Raw genomic sequence first — 16,235 nt, 5'->3', positions numbered from 1 at the left:
AAAATTCATTCCCAGGAAGGGAATGTAACCAGTGTGCATTGAGTGAAAAGTACTGAGCCATTGCCTCTGAAATTGCAGATGACAAACCAGTCTGTTTGTCCTGGCACATGTGAGGTCACTTTTTGTGCGCGGCAGCTTGTCTTGTAATCACACTGAGATGTTCTAGGCTGGAAAAGCTTCCTTGAGGGGACAAGTTGGTTAAGTGGCTGATATTCTCCAGAAAATCAGGCACAAACTCTTCTCTCAAGCTGCAATTCACAGGCTGGCAGGAATAACACACATGTAAGGAAGTCAGTTCAGTGTGTTATCAGCCCAATAAAGTAAGAGGAAATAAATGACTTTTGTTGTATCCTCATAATTTCCCTGAAACACAGGAGTAGATTCTGGAATGATGGGAAAGGGTGGCTCTTATCAGAAAGAATGACTGTGCATTTATCAGTAAAATAAACATGTGGCCATGTTTATTATACTGATAATATACGCCAAACCCACATCTGTTCCTGCCTCCTTTACCTAAGGACAGAAGGAAGGCTGAGGATGCAGTTTTACCTTCAGACCCACACAGGAAAATATCATCCAATTTCAACATTCCCTCTAAAAATTCAGATCCTGAAGGATCAAGATCAAAAACCCAAGCGCTCAGAGTGCCTGTCATGAATGTGCCAAGTTTGTCTGGAAACATGCCAGGAGACCTTGTGTCAAACAAGTCTGGACCTTCTTTACATAAAATTCCTGTCTAATCCAGAAAAGCTTTTGTGTAGTGATGGCTTTGGGTGTGTTTGCATACATCCAGGGAAGGGAGCAAACCTTAAGTGAAGCCCAGTGTAGTGTTAACTTGGGCAAGGAAATTTTGAGGGCAACTGATCAGGTGGGGAAATGGTGCAAAAATAGAAACTGAAAGTACAGACAGCAGTTGCTTAAGGATCTGTTGCAGCAGCAAAACTGTCCCAGTTACTAACATTTCCAGGTCTGTGTGAGGGAATGTCAGCTTCAGTATTCTTACCTGGCCCTATGGGGCTGCCACTGCCAGGGGAATTGTCAGGTGCTCACTCCATAGGGGTGGTTGCACAGGGGTTCTTTCGCTCAGTAAATATGAAATCTCAATTTCATAGCTTCAAACAGAAGGAAAAACCATTCAAGTCAAGCTGAATGTTCCCTTTGACTTCTAAACATTCTTGGAAGCCTCATAAGTTTCCATGTTAAACTCAGAAGGATTCCTTGTGGTGATGGGAACAGATGCTCCAGGTTTTTTGGCTCCAATTTCAGATGAACAAATCTAGCAAAGAGTAAGCTAAAAGAGAAACTACCTGAACTGCAGCAAGCCAGAATTTGTTGTGGCAACATCTGGCTGAGGTAACTGCTGCCATTTAACTTATTCCTATGCACTATCTTCCTCCTCACTTGAAGAAGGAAGCTCTTTAATGACAAGATCCAGGCAGCTTCATCAGGAACTGGCAAAGGGGGAAAGCTGCACAGGGAAATTCCATCTGCTGAGCATTGTCCCACAGTCCTACAAAACCTACACAAAGTTACATTTACCTTTCTGATGCTGCTCTTCTGACTTTAACAGAGCTGCCTCAATAACAGCAGCTCTGTTAAATAATTGTTAAATAATTCTTTCCAAGGCTGGAATATGCAGAGCACCAAGAGAACCAGCTAAGGAAGACTCAGGGCTGGGTGGAAATGATTGGCTAATGGATGCTTGTTCAGGGTATATCAGTAACTCTTGTGACAGCCTGATACTGACTTTAAAAGCAAAGAATGAAAATGAATTTATAACTGGTAAGCAGAGAAAGGGTTGAAAAACCTGTCTGGGTTTTACCCACGTGGCTGCTCTTAGTCAAGGATTCCTAGGAGGAAAAGCATGAGGTCAAGTGGTGGCTGAACCCCACTTATCTCCAGGAGAGTGACAAATGAAGGGCTGGATGGAAAATCACTTGTGACATGTGCAGACTTTTCCACAGCTAGTCTGAAACTTTACATTTAACTGGTTTGGAGCATATGGAGTGAAGATGGAGCAGTGAATAATAATGTATGCTTCAGTGACTTTCCCATAACACTGCAATAACAAATAGGTAATAAAAATGTCACAGACACTGACAAAATACAGACTATCCTGTTCCATTGTTGTGTTTTTGTCCCTAAATATAACTCAATATTGTGGCCATGATCTTTGCTTAATGGTGACCTTCAAGCTTAAAAACAAATTGGCTTTGTGGCTATATAAACACACACAGAGAGACACACACAGACACACACAAAGGCACTCTGCTTTCTGACAGCAGAAATGAAAATCCATTTCCCCCATAGGCTTTCTTGCTCAGAAATAATAAGAATGAAGTATGAAATGTTTTGGCTTTCCTGAGACATTTATGGGAACTGTCAGAGACACTGTTTTCCTAGCTTCTTACTGAAGCAGCTAGGGAATCACATCTTTAGTATATCTTCAATCCTACACGTTTCCCCAAGTTGTTACATTGTTTATTCCCAGTTATTGCCTTTTTTTTTTTCCCAGTGTAAACCATAGTGTACAGCCTGAATTAGCCAGCCTTTTCTCTAGTCCTATTGTTTACCTCATTAACTTGTGGCAGACAGAATTAATAGAATTCAGGAATTTTTTGATCCTCAAAGTGCCCCATCTCTGTCTGGTCCTTTGGTCCTTTTAATTCTCTTTCCTGCCCCTTCTTTGTCTTTTCCAGCCTCCTTCTCTGGTATCTTAAAACTATTTCAGGATAAAAATCGATGTGTGTGTTGTGGAGGAAAAAAAATTCTTTAGTGCTTTGACTATGAATAATATTGAAGAGTTTTTTATTTCAAAGGCTCGAAACACAGCAAAAGCTAAGGCAAAGAAAAAATGTTTTTAGGTGGGAAAAAACAATCAGAGTTTGCCAATGGAGTGGCTCTCCTTCCTCCCACAGGAAAGGAAAAAAAATCCTGCAATGGTTTTTCCAAGATTTTTGGTTTTAGTATGATTTTATACCAGGAAAAGAACTAGTATGATTAATGTCTAAAAAAAGGAAGATAAAAAGATTGGTTAAGGAGCCTCCAAGGCAAACTGGTCATCACTGTAGGTCCCCGGCAAGATATTCTTGGGGAGGGCCGATGGGAAAGGCAATTTAGCCTTTGACTTCCTCAAGGCTGGGATTTAACCCCGAAGGGAAGGAAAAAGATGTGAAAATCTTCTACTGCGCTGCACTGCAAGTACTTCTTAGCTCTTCCTTTGGGCAGGAGCAGCCAAAGGTTAGAGCCAGCTCTGGCAGAGATTTCTGGGAGCCTGACAGTACTCCCAAAAAGCAGGTGCTGTCCTGAAGGCAAAGAACTCTGAGCTGCACCATTGAGCAAGTGAAGAGAGCAGGAAAAGGAGCATTGGCATGGGAGGCTCCATAAAGAGACTTTGCTCCTTTGACAGAAATCACTCCTGATGAGAGCAGCATTTTCAGGATTACTCTTAGGTGTCAGTGAACCCCCAGAAGGCTCCTTGGTATCTCTGCTGGAACTGGGATGTGACCTGTGGGCACGGCTTTTCTGTAGTTTTTTTTCCAGAAGGCTTAATTAACTCCAGCTGGATTTGCAGGAATCCTGAGGATTTTCTCTAGGAGCACAACCTCTTGGAGCACAAAAGCTCTGACAAACACCTGGAGCTTCTGACAGCTGTATCATTATCTCACCTTCTTTGTGAAGTCAGGAATAAAAGAGAAATCTTTTGTGCTGTATGTGTTACTTCCCTACACTGCACTTTTAAGCCACTCAGGCTGAAAATTTAAATTTCTTTTCTATGCTCTTATTCTGAAAATTGCAGGTATTGGTGTTCACCTCTGGCTTCAACTCTTATGGATACAGGTCTTCTGTGCATGGTTAATCACGTGTACTTCTGTGAAATAGATTTTGTAGTGCTGCTTCTTTCCCCCAGTGATACCAAGAGTGGGTATTTTCCAGAATTGTTGCGCCACCATTTCTCCATGATGCTGTCTAGATTAGTTTTGAAAACACAACCACAGGTGCTGCTACAGATTTCAGACTTTTATCATGTGCAGGGTCAGCCAAACGGGAGATTTCCATGTAATGAAACCCTCTTGAGAGGTTGTCTTTCCCAACTCTAGTTTGGAATCCAAATCCTAGAGATAAAAGAGTTTTTGAAGTCCCACCACAAGTACATGTAAGTACGAGGCAGCTTTTCCTCCAAACAACTCCTCTCTTGATCATCATCAGCCAGATTTCCAGGCTGCTCCCTGGGGATACAGCAGGACCATCAGGAAGCCCTTGCTGTTGTTTGGTGTAAGCTCCACAGCATATTTCAGGAGGGCTTCTGAGGCCGTGGTTCTGAGAGCTCTGTCCCTCCAGAGGAAGTGTGAGTAAATATTTAAAGATGCAGTCAGTCTGCTTGAAGGGCAGAGTTCACTCCAGATGGGCTCCTAGAGCAGAAGAAAGAGATTCAAGCACTTGAGAAGGTTTCTAACAAGCTCCAGCCATGGATGACTGCAACAATTCAGTTTGATCATATTTCTAGCTCTGATAAGACATGTTTTGTAAATACAAAACATCGTGCCCATTGAGCTCCAGCTTAATTTTAGAAAGTGACTGAACAATTTCCTGGACAAAGAGATATAGAACTGAAAAAATAAAACAAGCACTTGACAAAACCAAGAAGTGATGAAAAGCCCTCAAAGTAAATACAAGATTATGGCCCTTTTTCCATGAAGCATCATTTATATAACATTTATCACATCTATACAACAACAGTGTTTAAACTAGGACTGTTCATTCTGTATGACTACATGAAACAGCATTTCAGAGGTTTTTTTCCCCAGCAGATTCAAGCCATGAAATGCTAGGAACCTTTCAAGCTGGTTCTCTCAGAGCCTGTTCCCACTGCAGAGCAGGCATTCAGTGCTGGTGTGATCCCGCAGTGGGCACTGCAGGGATCTGAGCTCCCTGCTGCAGGAAGTGAGTAACTCACTTTGACTTCAGTGGTGCTTACTCATATCCTGTGAGAAGATGAGTGGGAAGGGGGGAAACACACTAGGACAGAAGAATCCAAGAAAAGAGAGAGACTGTGGTGGGAGGGAGATGCACTGACAAACAGTGAAGCCTCAGTCATTAGTGGTCCTCACTTTGTGGCACAACCGAGAGAAATTTCTCATAATGGGGGAAACACAAGTGGTAAGACACTAAGAGGATCCCTAACAATTATAATTTCCTAGTGTTTATTTTTACAGTTTATCTTTCAGTCACACATAGAAGAAAATGAAAATGTTAAATGCGGGTGCAAGTTTGTGTTCAAAGACAAACACTGTACGTGTGTGGGGTGGCTATGCACATATTTATATGCACAAGATATTGGACTGGGTTTGGATATTTGGAGTAAAGCTGGAAAACATGCTTAGGAGTTAAAGCCTTACTGCATGCACTACTCCAACTGTCAACCCTGATTTGCCTTTGCTTTATGGATCAGATCCAGGAATAATTGTGTGTAATACTTGACAGAAGAGCCCTTACTGTGTGCAGAGAGAACTTGACAGATAGATTCAGGCTTGCCCAGTGCCCAGTTCAGGTACAGAAATGCTGGATTATAGAAATGGCCACCAGCCTTGGACCAGTGGTGACAGGAGCACAGCAGCTGCCTTTGAGGGGGCAGGAACCATATGTGTTTCTATAACATTCATTCTCCCCTCCAGCACAGCCACAAAGAGGTGCAGCCAAAGCTGAGGGAAAGCTGGCTGCATAAAGGCAGGCTTGGATTCACTTTCCCCTGTCATTGGGAGATGCTAGGGTCTGGCATTTGGGTTCAAGCTGGTGTTTTACTGCACAGGCTGCCCAGGCCAATAAACAGAGCTGGCTACAGCCACCCCAGCTGACACTGGCATTCTCCAGTGTATATAGCTGGGATTGGATTGATTTAATCCCTTGCTTGGATCATTAATTTCTGCACTAAGTCTGAGGGCAGACAGGGAGCATGATGAGAAGCTGATCCATTGCTTCCCAGCAGAGGCAGCTCAGGATGTGCACTGCTCAGAGCGAGTGGTATAGTACCAACGGGCCAGGCTGTGCACACGTTAAGTGCTGAATCAGGCTCAGAAAGAAGGTCAAGTCTAATGCACTGTACTTAAAATGCTTCCTGAAAGATTTTGGAACCCTCCAACATCAGTGGAGATCGTGTTCCAAAGAAATGGGTTCAAAAGAGGTCAGGACAGGTTTATTTTTATATTGTGAAAAAGCCAGAGGCACTTAAAAAGGTTCAGCAAACTGCTTGTCTGCCATTAAGGAGACCTGCAGTGCCACTGGGAAATACTGTGCTTAAAATCACAGGGGGACAGAGCTTCCAAGGGGAACAGTGCTGCTGGTTTAAATCGCTGTGACCCCACAGCCCACTGCACACAGTATCCATCCTGGCTGGCAGGGAACTATAAGCTCACAGAAACATCGACCTTCACAAGTAAAAGTATTTATAAGGGAGAAGAAAAATTAGGAAGGATGGGAAGAAATGGGTGAAGACATAAGTTTCTCCTCTCCTCTCCTCTCCTCTCCTCTCCTCTCCTCTCCTCTCCTCTCCTCTCCTCTCCTCTCCTCTCCTCTCCTCTCCTCTCCTCTCCTCTCCTCTCCTCTCCTCTCCTCTCCTCTCCTCTCCTCTCCTCTCCTCTCTCCTCCTCTCCTCTCCTCTCCTCTCCTCTCCTCTCCTCTCCTCTCCTCTCCTCTCCTCTCCTCTCCTCTCTCCTCCTCTCCTCTCCTCTCCTCTCCTCTCCTCTCCTCTCCCCTCCCCCTTTGGCAAAGATTTCCCTTCTCCAGACCCTGACAACAGGCATGACAAAGCCCATGGCTAAGATGTTTCTGATCTCCTCTATTCCTGATAACAGCTTCTCTCTCCTGAGACAGCAGCTCAGTTTTTCTGGAGGAAGCACTGCTCCCACAGCAGCATGAAGGATTTTTGGGCAGCAGAGCCAGCTGTGAGGCTGCTGGGTTTTGGGAGGACAGCTGTGCCAGGTCCTTGAGGGCAGAGAGCCTTTGAGGGAGCCCAGGGAAGCGAATGGAGTGAGGTGCCACAGGAATTTGGCAGACACAGACAGCACCTGCCAGGCAAAAATGGGATGTGAGAAGCTTTGCAGAGTGGATATGGAAATGCTGGGTTGAGGGGCAGCATCCTTGGGATCAAGCTGGTGAATCCAGCTGCATTGGCTCCAGTTCAGTGTAAAGGCAGAACGGGTGATGGGTCAAGGAGACCAGATGCAGAAATAGTAGGTTAACAATTGTGTGATGCCTGCAGTATGTTATGTTTATCATCTATTAGTGAATTACTGTCCTCCCTCTTTCTGTCTCCCATTTTCTGACACTTGGAATAATTTTGCTGTACTGACATACCTCAGTTTGGAATAATCATCTGTATTTCTCATGAGTCTGGCCCCAGGGACAGTGGGACAAGCACATAACTCACTGGCCAGAAGCAGAGGTACCAAAGAATCCTCCATACTGACACCCACTCTGGTTCTCAGGTGGCACATGACCAGCCCTAGGGGAGGAGAAATAGTTGAAGTCTGATATGGTGACCTCAGTACTCAATAACAAAACATTGTGCCCATGTTCACCTTTTGCTTTCTGTTGCCTGTCCTATATTTATTTTAATTAGCCACTAAATCTGGCTAGCTGTGTCTGGGGGCTTCCTGGTTAAAGTCTGTTCCAAGAGTACGTAGGTCAAGCCAGCTTACCCTTAAGAGAGGCATGAATTGCATCCCTCTGAATGCTGTGCCTGTGGAGTGAATCTGAGAACTCCCTGAAGTCTCTCAAATGGGATTATTCTTCTCCCTGCTCAGCACCTGAAGCTGTTTTTAACATTGATATGCCAAAGCAGGTATCCCCAAACATGTGATAAGTAAACACAGCAGACTTGGGAATGAGGTACGTCTGCAAAACCCCTGTGCCACGGCCTCTCCAAAAGGACATCAAAGGAAATGTGATCAGTGAGAAATGTCTGGTCACCTTAACCATTAACACAGACTGAACTATTCAACCTTCTTTATAAAGGCAAACTTGTGGACAGCTCTGGTGGTATGACATTTTCCTTGAGTGACATCACTCTACAGTAATTTCTTAAAAATACTGTGATGAAACATGCAAGGAGAAAAGTATTCTGGCCTTTCCAGACACCTGTGAGTCATCCTAGACTGCTTTTTCTACCTCCAAATAGAGACAGTTAGAAAAGCTGTAGCATTGACAGAGGCATTAATACAAAGAGTAACTAAAGCACATTATTGATATATTCTGGATTTCTAAACCTTTCAGGCAATCAGGCTATTCCCCCCAACCCCCAACTTATACCCATTTCACAAAGTTTATTTATTGTAAATCCCCATCCTTTGCAATATTAAGGCATGCAAGCTTAAAACACCTGATTAAATGGTTTCCTGGGTTTGGAGCATTATTGTTCTCCAAAATGTGGCACCTCACTGGCTGTGTGGGGGAGAAAATCAGCCTCAGACAGGAAACCCTAGAAATACAGCTTTCATGTTGTAGTGTCATGTCCAGAGGACACTGTGGCTTTGGTCACTGTTGTGCATGTGGCCCTGGTGACAAAGGGAGACACCTCCCCTTTAAACTGCTGTTGAATTACAGCAGGCCCTAGTCCTTCCCTGGTCCTTTTATCCTGTCAGACTGCAGGCACAGCTGGAGTGTGGTGGGCACACAGATCTGTCTGCACTGGGGATCCTGACTGATTTGTCTTTTGAGTAACTTGCCCCATCCTTGCCCCTCACACACACATTTGCCGCCCTCCCAGGTAACAAAGGCCAGCTTTGTCCCCAGCTGATGCCACTTCATCTGGTGGCCAGCACGGAATGGAGCAGTTCTGTGGTTCTTTGGGTAGATCTCCTTAAAGCTGCTGCAATGAGGGACACAAAGGAAATCCTTTCCTACTGCTCCCAGGCAAAATGCTGGGTTTGGATGGACAAACAGTAACACCTGTCCCTCCAGATGGGGTATCACTGCAATTTATTACTGCAATAATAAAAACTTGTGCACAATGTTCACCTTTTGTTTTCTAATAACTCTTTGTTTGTTCCGTTTAATTAGCCACCAAATCTAGCTATTCTAGGGTCTCCCTGTCTCAAGTGTCTGTTCCAGGAGTATGTAGGTCAAGCCAGCCTTCCCTTAAGAGAGGCATGAATTGTATCCCTCTGAAACCTGTGTCCATGGAGTGAATCTGAGAACTCACTCAAGTCTCTCAAGTGGGATTTTTTTCATCTCCATGCTCATCACCTGAAACTATTCAACCTGGGGTTACATACTGTTCTGGAATGGTGAATCTTTGCATCCCTTTTCCAATTTTACTCTCTGTCTGTGTGCAAAGACTGGAGGCTGTGACCCCCCCCCCCCCCACCCCCCTCCCACTAGAACATGGACCACATCCACGCATTCTCAATCCATCTGTCTGGATAAGTGACAATGTGAGTGATTCCAGGCAAGGTGGAACAGTTTTGAGAGAAAAGCCTGGCATTTAATCTGGTGCTTGACAGAGTGGTGTGTGGGTATCCCTTGAAAACTGTGAGCAAACATGATCACAGACAGTTCAAACAGAGACTCTGTTCTCTACAACTGTGCTCTTCTAGATTGAAGATGTGCTCTCAAAGGATTGAGCTGAAGATTTTGAAAGAAAGGAATCCATCCAGCTGGTCACAAGGAAGAGTGCCTCCTTGTAACCAATTTTGGACACTTCTCTCCTCAGCACAAGGTTAAGGAGGGTTAAAACACCAGAACAATGCATTTCTGGCAAGTGCAGCAGCTGCCTTTATTGTGTCTGGTCGAGAGTTCCTGAGTACATCAGGATTATGAATCATAAGCAAAAAGAGAATTCAAAGTTGTGCAGTGCAATGTCTCCTCACAAGCATTCCAGTGCAGCCCTGCAGTCTCATTTCTGGGAAATTCCATCCCCTTTGACCTCAGTGGGGCAGAGTAATAAATCTCTGCTAACACCAGAGATCAGGTTTTGTGCGTACTCTGGTCAGAATTCACATAACAAGGGCTAAACACAGGATAAAAGAGGAAGGGGCTGCCAGAGGGGGCAAAACCAGTTGCACAGCACCACGTGGTGTTTAATTCCAAGAATCCAGTGACACAACCCAAACACAGTAACCACACCACCATGGCCCAGGAGCCACCAATACTGGAAAACCACAGGAAGTGAGCACAGATGATCAAGGGCACAGTTAAGGTGCCCATTCCCTGCAGGAGTACAATGAAGTGCTTGGATAATCTAAGAAATAATCCAATTCTACGCCATGAAGAGGTAACAAAGAATTTTAACAATCTCTAAGGCTGGGGCTGATGTCTTTTTGAAAAGCAGTGAGTCACAATGGCTTGGACTGAACACAGGTGACTGGAAAATGTACAGTTAATTGCCAAAGTTCTGCAGTCCCTCACTGTCAGATGGGACGGACAGAAAGGAACAACAAGTTCCCTTTAGGAGGGGAACAACAACTCCTTTGCACTTTAACTTTGTTATTTCAGGAGTTACATTGTTACAGCTTTATTCTGGCAACCACCAAGCATAAAGAGCTGTGCAGGACATAGGCACAATCTTGCTTATTGTGGTAAATATTATCACTTCATTACTCTAATGATGAGATTCATTTCTGACTCTACTCCATAGGATTCTTCCTGATAGATTTTCTCTGAAATGAATGGCTTTTTGCATTTTAGCCTACAATTTACTGTGTATTCCGCAGCCCATCAAAGTCAGGTCTTCAGATGAGGTTAATATCCACTGTTACAAAACAGACAATTAAATATGACTTAGTCATAAAGAACAAGTCACACAGTTCAGGATCACTGGCATCTACAGATGCTGAGACATTTTGTTAAGACATACAAGCTCATGACAACTTTTGTGAAGAGAAAATTGATCCCTCACTACCCAGCTACACCTGAGATTAATACCACTGCCTTTTATCATGCCCCACCTCCTGAATTCCTTCTCCTGTTAGACAGGTTGGCAGGGATTTATTAGTCAATTACTTTTAATTGGTCAATTAAGGACCAGGTGGAAGGAACCACTCAGGTGCAAGTGGATCCCAACTCATTCACCTGCAGCTGCTTCAAAATACCTGCAGAGGAAGCAGCCAAACACAATTGTTCTCTGCTGAAAAATACTAATGCCAGAGCAGAATTGTCCTTTGCACGCTTGAGCACACCAGAACAAGTCAGAGCTGCTCCTTCTGCCTCACTGGAGGATTTCACTCCCTCTCAGCACATAAGCTGGCCTGTTGGAACCACAGGAAGGATTTCTCTTGCTGTTGACCAACACCAGCAAGGGCAGATCCCACCCTGTGCTCCCCATGGATCTGTGCGGCACACTGAAAGCCTCGGGCCTTATAGAGTGCCTGGGAATGTGAGTTCTCCTTTGCTGAAGCACTCAGGTTGGGGTTCTTGGATGCCAAAAGCAAGCTAGAACACTCCACCCAGATCCACTTCAGGTACCTTTCCATAGCTGGCTTCCACAGCACAAATTAAAACCATGTAATTTGAACCAGTTCCACCATTGTATGTTCCAACTCAGTGCCTTTTGGGGAAGGAGGACGACATCATGCACCCTTTAGTAATCAAATTTAGGTGTGACTTGGCTTCTCCATTGCTGAGGGTGAATGCACATCCATGCTGCAGCCCTAGCCCTGACTGATGCTGTGAGGAGTGAGGAGGGACACCAGGACATCTGCTGAGAGTTGGCAGTAGACACTCACTCACTGCCCTTGAATCAATCTAAGATGTTTTTTCTTCTTCTCTGCAGTGTTTCCCTTCCACAATTTTACACTGTGCCTCTGTAAATCCCACAGGAGCTGCACAGAGAGGCACATGCTCTGCTTTGTGGTGCTGAGGACAGTCAGGATGCCTCCTTAGCTTCACACACACATACCTGGGACCAGGGAGATAGAGGATCTGCTTCCACTCCATCAATCACCATTTGACAACAGCTGGACGATTCTGGTGGCTTTTCTGATAGCTGGACAAATTACTGCACTCTCACTGCACTGCCACACAGGGAAAGCTTCCTGGCAGCAGCCTACTGCTGTTTTTAGACCACCACCAAGAGAAAACCTCCATTGCCAAAGCTATGCCTTCAATTCCAAGTCCAGTAAACACCCAGGGTGCTCACTGGCACATCTGAACACTGCCCAGTTTTCAGAATGAATCCTTGCTTATATTGTTTGCTGACATGAGCATTCAAAATAAAATGGCAGGCTGACTGTTAGGAGAACCCACACTTTTTCTGATACCTCTGGAGAGAAAACAGAGAGAGGGAACAAGATTTTTTTTTCTTTTCAGCAAGGTTTGTTAGATTGGGAACAATTGTATCCGGACTGCCCTGACATTCTTCCTTCTATATCAACCTTCTTCAGTGTTGAAATAAAATCTGCCTTCCCCTGTCTTTCCCAGTGGAAGTCACCAAGCACATATACTGTTACTTCTGCCTATTCATCATTCTGCAATACCTGGAGAAAGCACCAGAGAAACTCCTGCAGAAACTCTACCTCCACAATCTCAAGTGTAAGGGCCCTCTTCTTCTGAGCTCTTAGCTTCAAAGGTGTTGTGCTTTCTTTTAATGAATGCGGCTTCTCTCTCTTTCTCAGGTCATGGCTTGAGAAAACAATTGGGATTTTTTTGTAGCACTTGTGGAAAGTTAATGTGCATTTAATTGCTTTCCCACACAGCCATAGAACAGAGTACATTTTTTCCTGAAAGAAGGCTTTTATTCCAATCTTCTCTTTTTAAGTGGGCAGGGTGGAGGAAGGATGTCTCAGAGCAAAATTACACAGTCCCTACTCAGCTACAAATTTCTACTTCACAAAATTATTCATTTAGGCCATCAGTGAAGCGTGTAAGAGGCTAAACCCAGGACCCAAGAAATATTTACAATAAGCAAATATCAAGTTAAAATGGTCAGTGGAAAACCCTTTGCACTGTTGTGTTATGCTTTTTGAGTGTTAGGTACAAACAGAAAGTCAAAAGAAACATGGTTCTGGTGTAAACAGCTGTAAAATAGACAATCCTTTGTGCTCAGAGCATGAGGCGAATGTGTTCAGCTGCTTGTCCATGCCGAGTGAGTAAGCAGCAGCAGCAAGAATATAATATTCCTGGTCTAGCTACAGTGAACAAGCCTACAAGGCTTTCCAGGAAACAAAAACAAACATAAAACCTGCATCTAAGTGTACACAAACAGCATGCAGTCATTGTCAAGCTGCACTCCTTCAAAGCATGTTACACTAAAAACATTGAAACAGACAGAAGCTTCCTGAAGATCAGTTCCACTGTGGATGCCACTTAAGGCAAGCACCTAAAACTTGCTGACATACCTGAAATGTGAACATAAGCTGGCAAACTTTGTTTTCTGTGCTCTTTGTTGCTCAAACATGGGTTACAGGTAAAAAGTTACTGTCAGTCAATCAATAAAATGGTTTTAAGTCAATAAAAGTTATTCAGGCTTTCTTCCACAGATCTAAAAGAAAAAGCTAGAATAAAACTTTTTCTCTAGCCTCAGGTTTGATGCCTGAAAATTGCACTTTTGTTGTTTCTTATGTAAGACTATATAACAAATGATGTAAAACACAAATACAATTTTTTTCTGTAGAGGAGTCTGCCTTTGTCTAACAGTGAGTCAGCATCATCTGACAGATCAATTTTCTCTAAGTGTAGGATGTGGATTTTGCATATCACACTCTCCAAGGGCACCTGTTGGAAACTTGGGTCACTACAGCGTGGAATTTCACACCACACATAAGGTCAACTCAGTGGCCTCCCAGCACATCACAAAGTCTCATCAATAGGAATGAGGCTGATACGAGATACCTCAAGTTTTCTGCCCTCCAGATCTGCCTTTCTATAATGGGGACACAACATTCCTTAACACGTGGTTGGTTCTTTCTGAAGCTGTGTGTGTCTCACATCCACAGGATCAAGAGGAGGGACCTCAGGAGGAGTCTAATTCCACCTCCTGAGCAGAGGTCAGTCAGCTGTGAGGTCAGATGAGGCTGGCCAGAGCTTTAAGCAGCCAAGTCTTGAAAAACCTCCCAGGATTTTCAGCTTCTCTGGGCACTGTGTTGCAAAATTTATTTGTCCCAATGTGGAAAACGCTTTTCCTTGTGATCAGTCTGAACCTGTGTTGTTCCAATCTCTGTCTACCATCATCCTCCTTCTGCCAAGCACGACTGTGAACAGCCTGGTCCTGTCTTTTCCTAAGCCCCCATAGGTGTGGGCAGGCTGCTGTTAGGTGTCCCCAAAGCCATCCCACAGGCAGGCTGCTCTTAGGTGTCCCAAAGCCATTTCTGTTCCCAGCCTAGCTCCCTCAGCCTCTCCTCACAGGGGATGTGCTCCAGCCCATGCTGACCCTGGGGGCCCACACTGTTGGGAGTGTTCCAGGTGCACTCCAACATGTGCTGAACACAGGGAAGTGATCACTTTCCTTGATCTCCAGGCTGTGCTCCCCCTAACACAGCCCGGGATGCTGCTGGCCTGTTGTATTCCTGGGCTAGCTGCTGGGTCACGCTCAGCTGGCTGTGTACCAAGGTCTGAGCTCCATCTGAGCAGAGCAGCTCTCCAGTCTGCCAGTCTCTCGCCTGTATTGTTGAAAACTCCCAGAATCTTTTGGTATCAAGTCTGTGGAGATGGCCAAGACACTTTCCCCATGCCACACACAGCAGAAGCTCCCAGATCTTCCAAGATCATCTGCATTAGAAGCCAAGATTATACAGACATTAAGCTAAAATAATGTTAATGCACTTTCCCCAGTACCTTTAAAAACAAGTGTACAAATTCCTCTGTATTCTTGTCTCTGAAAAAGAGAACAGCTGCTGTGAGGTGTTCCTTTCCTCCAAGCATGGCTGTTTATAGTAAAGAATACTAGGCTTTGATCAGTAGCTTATGTTTACTAAATTGATTCCAACATCTTTGCCAGTGGGCTGTATGGATTCCCAGCGTGAGATGCTCCTGCTCATTTGAAGTGGCTGAGATTATTTTTCAATGGAATTTTCCATCATGCTCTGTACTATCTTTCTTCAAAGCACAATTTGTTCACTGGACAGTACTCCTTGTCCAACATAACGTGCAGAACCATTGCTCAACACTTTTGTTTTCTTCCCACATGCTCTACCTCCATCTATTCTCTTGTCTCAACCTAAGTTTCCTTTCACAACTCTCTTGCAGGTAATACATTTGTTACCAGCTGCTATGTCCGCCTTGTTTTGCCCCCCTTCGTCCCCCTCTCTCTGGTATTAAAATTTGGGAAGCAGTAAAGGCTTCTCAAGGAAGACACAATGTCACACAGGCTGGGGGTGAGCAGAGGGAGCAGCCCTGGCAGAAGGACCTGGGGGCTGTGGATGAGAGCTGACCCTGCCCCAATCCAGAGCCCCAGGGCAGCAGGGCAGGGGGGATTCTGCCCCTCTGCCCCTCTCTGCTGAGCCCCCCTGCAGGGCTGCATCCAGCCCTGGGCCCAGCACAGGAAGGACAGGGAGCTGCTGGAGCCAGGCCAGAGCAGGGACACCAAGGGGATCAGAGGGATGGAGCAGCTCTGCTGGGAGGAAAGGCTGAGGGAATTGGGATTGTTCAGCCTGGAGAAGAGAAGGCTCCAGGGTGACCTCATTGAGGCCTTACAGGGCCTGAAGGGAGCCCACAGGAAAGATGGAGACTCTTGACAAGGGCCTGGAGTGACAGAACAAGGGCTAATGGCTTCACACTGACAGAGAGCAGGTTTAGATTGGGTATTAGGAAGAAATTCTTCCCTATGAGGGTGCTGAAGCCTTGGCACAGGTTGCCCAGAGAAGCTGTGGCTGCCCCATCCCTGAAAGTGTCCAAGCCAAGGTTGAATGGTGCTCTGAGCAAGCTGGGACAGTGGAAGGTGTCCAGCAGGGGGTTGGAACAAGACAAGTTTTAAGGTCCCATTCCATTCTATAACTCTCTGACTCCCACACTTTTTCTAATGCACTAAAAGTAGGAGTGCTATAAATGACCCAGACCCTGTAGTCCTGCATGCCCTACAATTCTTGCCTGAGTACAAGCAGATCACTACCATCACACAGTGTGTTCTGAACAGAGATGTTCAAACCCCAATAGCAGCAGCTGGACAAATCAGCACATGATAAAGGGCAAAGGAATCCACATCTCCAGCCCCTATCTAATGCTATGTCCATTAAACAGCTGTAGCAAATCAATGTTTTCCCTATTTTCTTGTGTCAGACCCAACAGAAGATACACACTTTGCTGAC

This window comes from Camarhynchus parvulus, chromosome 1A (genome assembly GCF_901933205.1).
Source record: "Camarhynchus parvulus chromosome 1A, STF_HiC, whole genome shotgun sequence".
Taxonomy (NCBI): Eukaryota; Metazoa; Chordata; class Aves; order Passeriformes; family Thraupidae; genus Camarhynchus; species Camarhynchus parvulus.
The sequence above is the reverse complement of the archived record's forward strand: the minus strand, read 5'-3'. Positions refer to the sequence as shown.